Source organism: Dermacentor albipictus, chromosome 8, assembly GCF_038994185.2.
Source record: "Dermacentor albipictus isolate Rhodes 1998 colony chromosome 8, USDA_Dalb.pri_finalv2, whole genome shotgun sequence".
In the NCBI taxonomy this organism is placed as follows: Eukaryota; Metazoa; Arthropoda; class Arachnida; order Ixodida; family Ixodidae; genus Dermacentor; species Dermacentor albipictus.
The window spans coordinates 58,292,137-58,299,334 of record NC_091828.1 but is presented as its reverse complement, the minus strand read 5'-3'; the positions used below and the strand labels follow the sequence as shown (position 1 = coordinate 58,299,334).

At 43.9% G+C, this 7,198-nt stretch overlaps 1 long non-coding RNA gene across 1 annotated transcript; it reads right to left on the bottom strand.

Moving 5' to 3' along the window:
- Positions 1-1,267: 1,267 nt before the first annotated feature.
- Positions 1,268-6,172, bottom strand: LOC139048454 (uncharacterized). The gene is made up of 3 exons (XR_011507714.1): positions 4,928-6,172; positions 3,833-3,960; positions 1,268-1,819 (listed from the first exon to the last, which is right to left on the bottom strand). It is a non-coding gene; the product is annotated as an uncharacterized lncRNA (long non-coding RNA).
- Between the last annotated feature and the right edge of the window lie 1,026 nt (positions 6,173-7,198).

Here is a 7,198-nt window from a genome sequence, read left to right as displayed (position 1 = left end):
GTAAATTTCTAAATTATTTGCACTTGGATGCAGTAATTCAAGATTAAGGCGTGCTGTAGCATGTGAGCATGCACATTAGCAAATATGGTTTAATAAATTAGCCATACTCTGGTTACTAAAAGAACACAGGCATAGGCATTCATGCAAAAGTTCAAGTTAAATATCACACTGTTAACATTTGCCAGCAAATGGTCGTATCAAACATCATAATTATACTGAACAAGGGTAGTTTCTTGGGATAGTTTGCAAATAATGAGATAAAATTACGTACAGCTTGAATGACAATAACTGCGAGAGATGACAGACTGCGCTGACTTCCAACAATATTTTATTACGTTGCCACATCATGGGTATATGTACAAAAGCGGGCATGCGCAGAATATGAGTCACAAGGGGTGTCTAACAGCAAGTGACTGTACTAAGAACATCGTCCTTTGAAAAAAATAAACATTAGAATTTCCATCTGTTGAGATACAAGACTACACTAGGGGTCAGCATGATAGAGGGGTCACTAACGCACACACTAACCGCTTTTCTAGTGGAATCTGCTTCTATAGTTACCCGGATGACCTGTGTCTCGCAAAGCTTCCGTACCTTCAAAGAGGGGCACGCAGCCGCAGTCCCAGCAATGGATGCCGAAGTGGCTTGAACAGTGTTATGGACGTTGTTATCGTGCTCTCCTAAATGATTGTTTTGGCGCCTGCCTGTTTGTCCAACAAAGTCAAATGAGATATTGTAAAGCTTTGCCTCCTTAACAGCCTCAATAAATCTTGCTCACACGAGATGCAACATAGTGTTGCTGCACAGGTTGATTGCCTTTCTTGGGTTGGCTACCCTTTGGCCTTAATTTCAGCCATAGCGGAACAGCTTCTGAAGTGCACAAAACATGATGAGCATGCTCGGTCAAGGAACCAGCCGGTTGAAAGACAGGTTTGCAGTGCTATTTTATGTTCATGATGTCTCCCATAGGCTAAATAAGATTGGGGAAGCTGCAGGAATCACAGTCCTTTTCTCAGCCCAGGAAAAGCTGGCAAGGCTCTGTAAGCGTGTAAACGCACCTAAATCGCGTCAGAGTTGTTGCTCTGCCGGGCACAGAAAACGTTTTGCGATGTGTGCAACGAATGTGGTTTCCCAAATTCCCATTTTGAGGCAGTAAATATATTGGACAGACAGGCAGGCGCCTAAATGATCGTTTAAGAGAGCACTATAACAACGTCAATAACACTGTTCAAGGCCACTTGGGCATTCATTGCCGGGACTGCGGTTGCATGCCCCTCTTTGAAGATACGGAAGTTCTAGCAAGACACAGCTCACCCGGTAAATTATCGAAGCTGATTTCACCAGAAAACTGGGTAGTGTGTGCGTTAGTGCCCCCTCTATCACGCTGACCCCTAGTGAAATTTTGTATCTAAACAGATAGAAATTGTGATGTTTTTTTTTCAAGTGACCATGTTCTTTTTACAATGACTTGCTGTTAGAAGACCCCTTGTGACTGGCTTTCATCTTCTGCGCATGACTCCTCCTGTGTATACACACACAATGTGGCAACGCAATAAAATATTGTTGCAAGTCAGTGGAGTGTGTCTCTCGCAGTCTTCCTTCACGCTGTACGTCATTTTTTATACTGAACAGCCAATATTGATTCAAAATTAGAAAAATATAGTACACATCCGAGCTGCAAAAATGCAAGTGATGCAGCAAATGACCTTTAGCTTTCCAAAAGAAAAAGAAATGTTCACGGTTAACCACGAGGTGCAGGGACTCCATTCTCTGAGCATCTTGACCAACGCAGCGCATGGCATTGCTGGAATCTTGCATCCTGCATTAGCAAAATAAGAAGAGAATCATGAGAATTCAGTCCGTGCAATTACACATGTACTTTGCGGAAAATTTGATAAAGCAACAAGCTCCTCAAAGTAACAAACTTAATTAATGTGACTGGGCAGAATGCACCGCTCAGGTAACTGGGCAAGACAATTGAAAGGTAGGAGAAGTTTCTATTTTGCAAATTAAGGAATTGCATGTTACTGTGAATGCTAAACCACTATGTCATTGTGAACACAAGGCACATACAGCAGCAAAAACATATAAATTTACAGTAGCCTTTTCACCATAGAAAATAAGAGTGAATAAAATTTAAAGACTACCAATGACATCTCTCAACACAGACATTTGTCCAAGAGTGTGTATGTGACCTTAATACAAAATTGACATTATGAAATCTGCAATATATCTGCATTACACTTTATAAGTACTGCAGGTGAGAAGCTTACGGGATATGGCACATTAAGAGTGAAATGCACAAGGCATTAAAATATGACTGCTTTTACACAGCATTATTACACTAGGAGACAAAGAGTACTGTTTTCCAGAGAGTGCACACAAAATGAAAATGAGGGAATCCCCACTGGCATTCTCATTTGCCCTGCAACACATGCATCCAGCCCAACAATATCCAACTCTCCAATGCAGTTTATTAGACACTTTCTGCATCCTAAAATTTATCGTGTATTTCTTATTTACTAATTTAGTAAGAATTTCGCATGCGTTGTCAACTATTTTTCTTTCAATGGGTTAGCTTCACAATGCACTGACAAGTAGTATTCCCTTATTTAAACTTATGATCCTTCCTCATGCTCCCACTTCAAGCTCTAAATTGTGATGCCCCTCCAACGCAGTTTATGTTAATCTGTGACTATTTACATGGTCCTTCTTTCTGTAGCCTCTCAACTAGAGCCTGAAATTTCTTGTCTCCTAGAGCAATCATCTTTCTTGCCCAAAACATATTGCACGGTTACCCCTCATAGGGAGGGGGGGGGGGGAGTACTGTATATAAGTTTTCACATATTCAATGAACCTCAGAGACACAACCATTTCTCATCCTGTGTTGCTACTACCCGCATGAGTCACAATGGTTGTATATTGGCTACCTGCCCTCTCTCGCTTAAAAGTACATTTTGCCATGTGGAAAATGACCACAAGCATCGCATTTCATTGAATGAGTGCTCCTGTGCATATTTTTTTTTCCGTCCTGTAATGGCTAGGTTCAACATGGCCAAGTTGTTTGAAAACTGTCTAGCCTCAACCAATACTTTGTGTAGTTTCAAAATTATGAAACATTCATTTTTCAAAACTTGTCCCAAATTAAGCATGAGACATTTTCATGATGCAAATGAGGTAAGGTTGTGCTTAGAGACTATGATAGGCCTGCTATATCCTGCAAAACTGTGTGAAATGAAATATGCTTGCAATTTTCATGAGCAGCTAGCTCAGTACAATTAGGAACACTACCTGCGGAAACGTTTTTTTTACGCTCCCGAGAGGTCCTGGTTTCTTCTAATTTCTTCAAATCCCTTGCAGTCTAGTTTTCAATCCGGTACATTTTGATATTGTATTCAAAATAGAAACAGCTGAACTTTTAAGGTATTGATAATTATATGGGAATAAATTAAAGGTAGAAGAGTGTAATGCAATGAGCAAATAACAAGCTCATTGCAGAGAGTAAACAAATATTCCTTTCCTGCAAATAAATTGGTAGCAGGAAGGTCATACGAAATTAGCAATGAATGCACAATAAAGAATATGATGCTACAATGCCCCGGCATTCTGTGAATATTCTTGCACAAAGAAAATCCTCATTATGAAAGACCATCAAGAAAATGCAAATGTATACTTTGGATCAGCAGTCATACCTGCAGTATGCACTGTAACATCGGCAATATTTACAACCACAGACAACTGCACATCATATCAAGCTTAGGCGGCCAAGGAGCCTGAATTTTAAATTATAACTTGACTTATTATATTACACTACACAACTATATCTACTTACAATGTTGTCTTCTCAACCGCTTTCAAGAAGACATTAACCATCTGTCTGAAGGCGAACGCAAGTGGCTTGCTCTTGATGGGGGGCGCCAAGGCTGGGCATTATGAAATTGCTCCTGCCATCTGCACGACCTGCGAGAAACGACGCTCTAAGTACAAGATAAACAAATGCTATTAGAGCAAAAGACAAGATCATTGGCAATGAGCCTCGTTTTGGTTTGCACAAGAAAAGCCAATAATATGGACTTTGTGCTGCTAACTGAAGAAGAAGCAAGCCTCCTTCCAGATGTTGCAGTCATGCATTAAGATTGTCACACAGCTGCATGCTTGTATGCTCATATGCTGCTGTCGTCAGTATGCTTTGAAGTTTATTATTTCAAGTTAAATTGATTATTGTGTTTTCTTGCCAATTCTTGGCAAACAGACCAGCAATGAAGTAGCTCACTTACACACATACTCCCTTTTGAGGAGCGAATTCACACACACGCACGCATGCATGGGCGCGCACACATACACGCACACACATGCCTCTACCACATGAGCAGCTTCCTACGCTTGACACACATACATTTTTTTTTATCCTGTGTCACTCCTACTGCTAAGGCATAAAAAATCCTTTGTGTTACCAACCCCAAACTCCTCAACCTACACCTCCAGATTAAACACTTTCTCTAGAGCCAGGACAAGCCTTCTAGCTTCCCCAGTGCTCCAAACTGTAGTTACGAATTTCAATAGGGCTATAGGTGACAGCTCTCGAAAGGCATGCAAACTACCCGGAGACCTAAAGCTTGTGTATGATACCTCTAACGCACAACACTTCAAATTTTCAAAATTCATTCAAGCTCCTGAAGACAATTGCTATATACGTAGAACATCTCGAATAACCTGCCACTAACAATTTCAGCGGTTGTCTGCATCAAAAAGAAATGTGGGCTAATGAGAAATCCACGTCTTTAAGATCGGAACTAGTGTAATGGCGAAACACACTACCAGATTTCTTAATCATTTATTTATGATCTGGATGTAATGTTCCTTTCACAATAACAATCAAGGATATCGATTCATCAGGGCATGGGAGGAAAAAGGACGAAGCGTATACCTGGCGCGTTCCCACTGGTGCTCCCGAGAAACGGCGCCTCATAGAGCAGTTGTCCAGAGTGGCTTGAAACCAAACTCGGTTTTCAGGCGGGAACACTCGCTGCACCAAATCGGAAGAGTTTTATTGCGAGTAAAACTACCGGCCTCATGCAATACATACGCACGCACACAAAACGCACTCACACGCACACACAAGTATACGCACTCACAAAGCGCAGACACAAAAGCGCGCACGCGCACATTGATGCACACAAACAAGTACACATACATGCATGCAGGCAGACACGCTAACACGTGCACGCACACACAGCGACCCACAGACAACACACTCACAAAACACGTACGCACTAGACACGCGCGAACACGCCGGCCCATACAAACCGGCATGTACTGTACGCGCGCGCGCACGCACGCGCGCACACGCACACACAGCGAGCCGAGCGCACGCACGCACACACACACAGAGCGAGCTGAGCCGAGCGCACGCACGCACGCACACACACACAAAGCGAGCTGAGCTGAGCGCACACTCGCACGCACGCACACACAAATCGAGCCGAGCGCGAGCACGCGCACACGCGCAGACAAAGCGAGCCGAAAAAATGCTGAAGGCGTCCGGCAAGCAGCAACAGCAGCACGCGACCGCATCAGGGAGAACGAATACCGCGCCGGTTCTTTCGAAAGGTGGCAAAGCCAGTCGTGCTTTTTCTACGCGACGCAAAAGTGGTCGACCACATTTAACTGAAGTGCGAACGACCGTATTACAAGCAGCCGCGCGGAACGCACAAGAGAATCACATCAATGAACGCTCAAGCGCTGAGAAACAAAGCGTAACTATGCAGGCGCGCCACGCCCGATGTAGATTTGACAAACATTAGTCAAACGGGACGCGATCGAGGTAGTTCACTTGCCCTAGTAGGAGTGCAGCTGCTCTTGCTCTTACATTAGCGAATTATGAATTATGCTACGAGATCACAGTGAGATATTTCTAAAGCGAACAAAACAAATACCAAATAAACGGGCACTTGCCTGAAAATGTCCGTCATGCCAGTACTACCGACCGGGCACGTTACAACTTCTCGTTTCAGCCTTCGTGGATCCATCTTCCAGTGCGTACGAACGCTTTGCTTTGAAGTGGGGCACGAGTAATACACAAAGCAAGGGCCACATCTTTTTCTACCCCGCGCGCGAAACTAATCACACGTTTAAAATTATTTCGCACAGCGCGCGATGCGAACGCACGCGAAACCGAGCATGATGGCGCAGCTTCCGCCTTCCCGTCCTGCCGCACGCCGTAGTGATAATACAGCGTCGGCCGTCACTTCCGGTCGCTTTTCATTGGGCATGGGGCGGCCGCGCAAATTGAACGTTTATTCTGACAAGTTTGCTTGCTCGCATGGCCGCCTGTTTGCTGCCGCTTCGTTGTGGTCTCTAACTAGAGCGGTGAGGCGGGTAGTTGCTACTACGTTTCGTGCCGAGCATTTTATTTTGGGGTGGGGGGCGCAGTCTGTGCTGCATCACTGAGGGTACAGTACACAAATCGGGACCGTGAGCGAGACGATCGGCGCCCTTCTGCTGGTGCGATTAGATTATTTGCTGCATCCGAACGAAGCAACTTTGCGAGGTCGCAGCGTAGTTTCAGCGATAAAGACGCTCACATCTTGGTCGTGCGACAGCGACGCGTAAACATTCATGAGGAGACTGAAGACTGCGTTTGCAAGTGCGTATGCTCTGGATAAGAAATTACAGCTTTGACGACACCAGCCCTTAATACATAGGCTCAGCCTTACAAACTGTATTTGAGGATGCACTTAGAAAGCAGATCAGTAGCTTAGTAAACCTCTGAATGAATTAGGCAAGGTACGTGGAAATTCGGGTTTGAGAACTTTCAACGTGATCTCGCCTCTATAAGTCTTCTTTATGGATTCACCATGGAAATTGTACGTTGATGCCATTGTACAGCAGAGGCTCGTCTAACAGCACGTCCCTGTTTGTTCAGAAATGTATCTAAACAGCTTCTTCCATTTCACCACTTTTTGTTGGGCTATTAAGGGCACCGAAATATTAGTGCAGAATTGCGCAAGTTGCTCTCGTGTTTTCGCTCTGCTACTGCAGTTTTTCTAGAAGTGTTTAATTGCATGTTAATATTCCTGTGAGCACGAAAAATAATGATAATGGAATTGTAAGTGAAAGGGCGTTCTTTTTCTGGATGATACATTTTTGGAGTGGCCGTCATGCCAGTAACATCAGAGTCCTTGAAGAAATATCGACA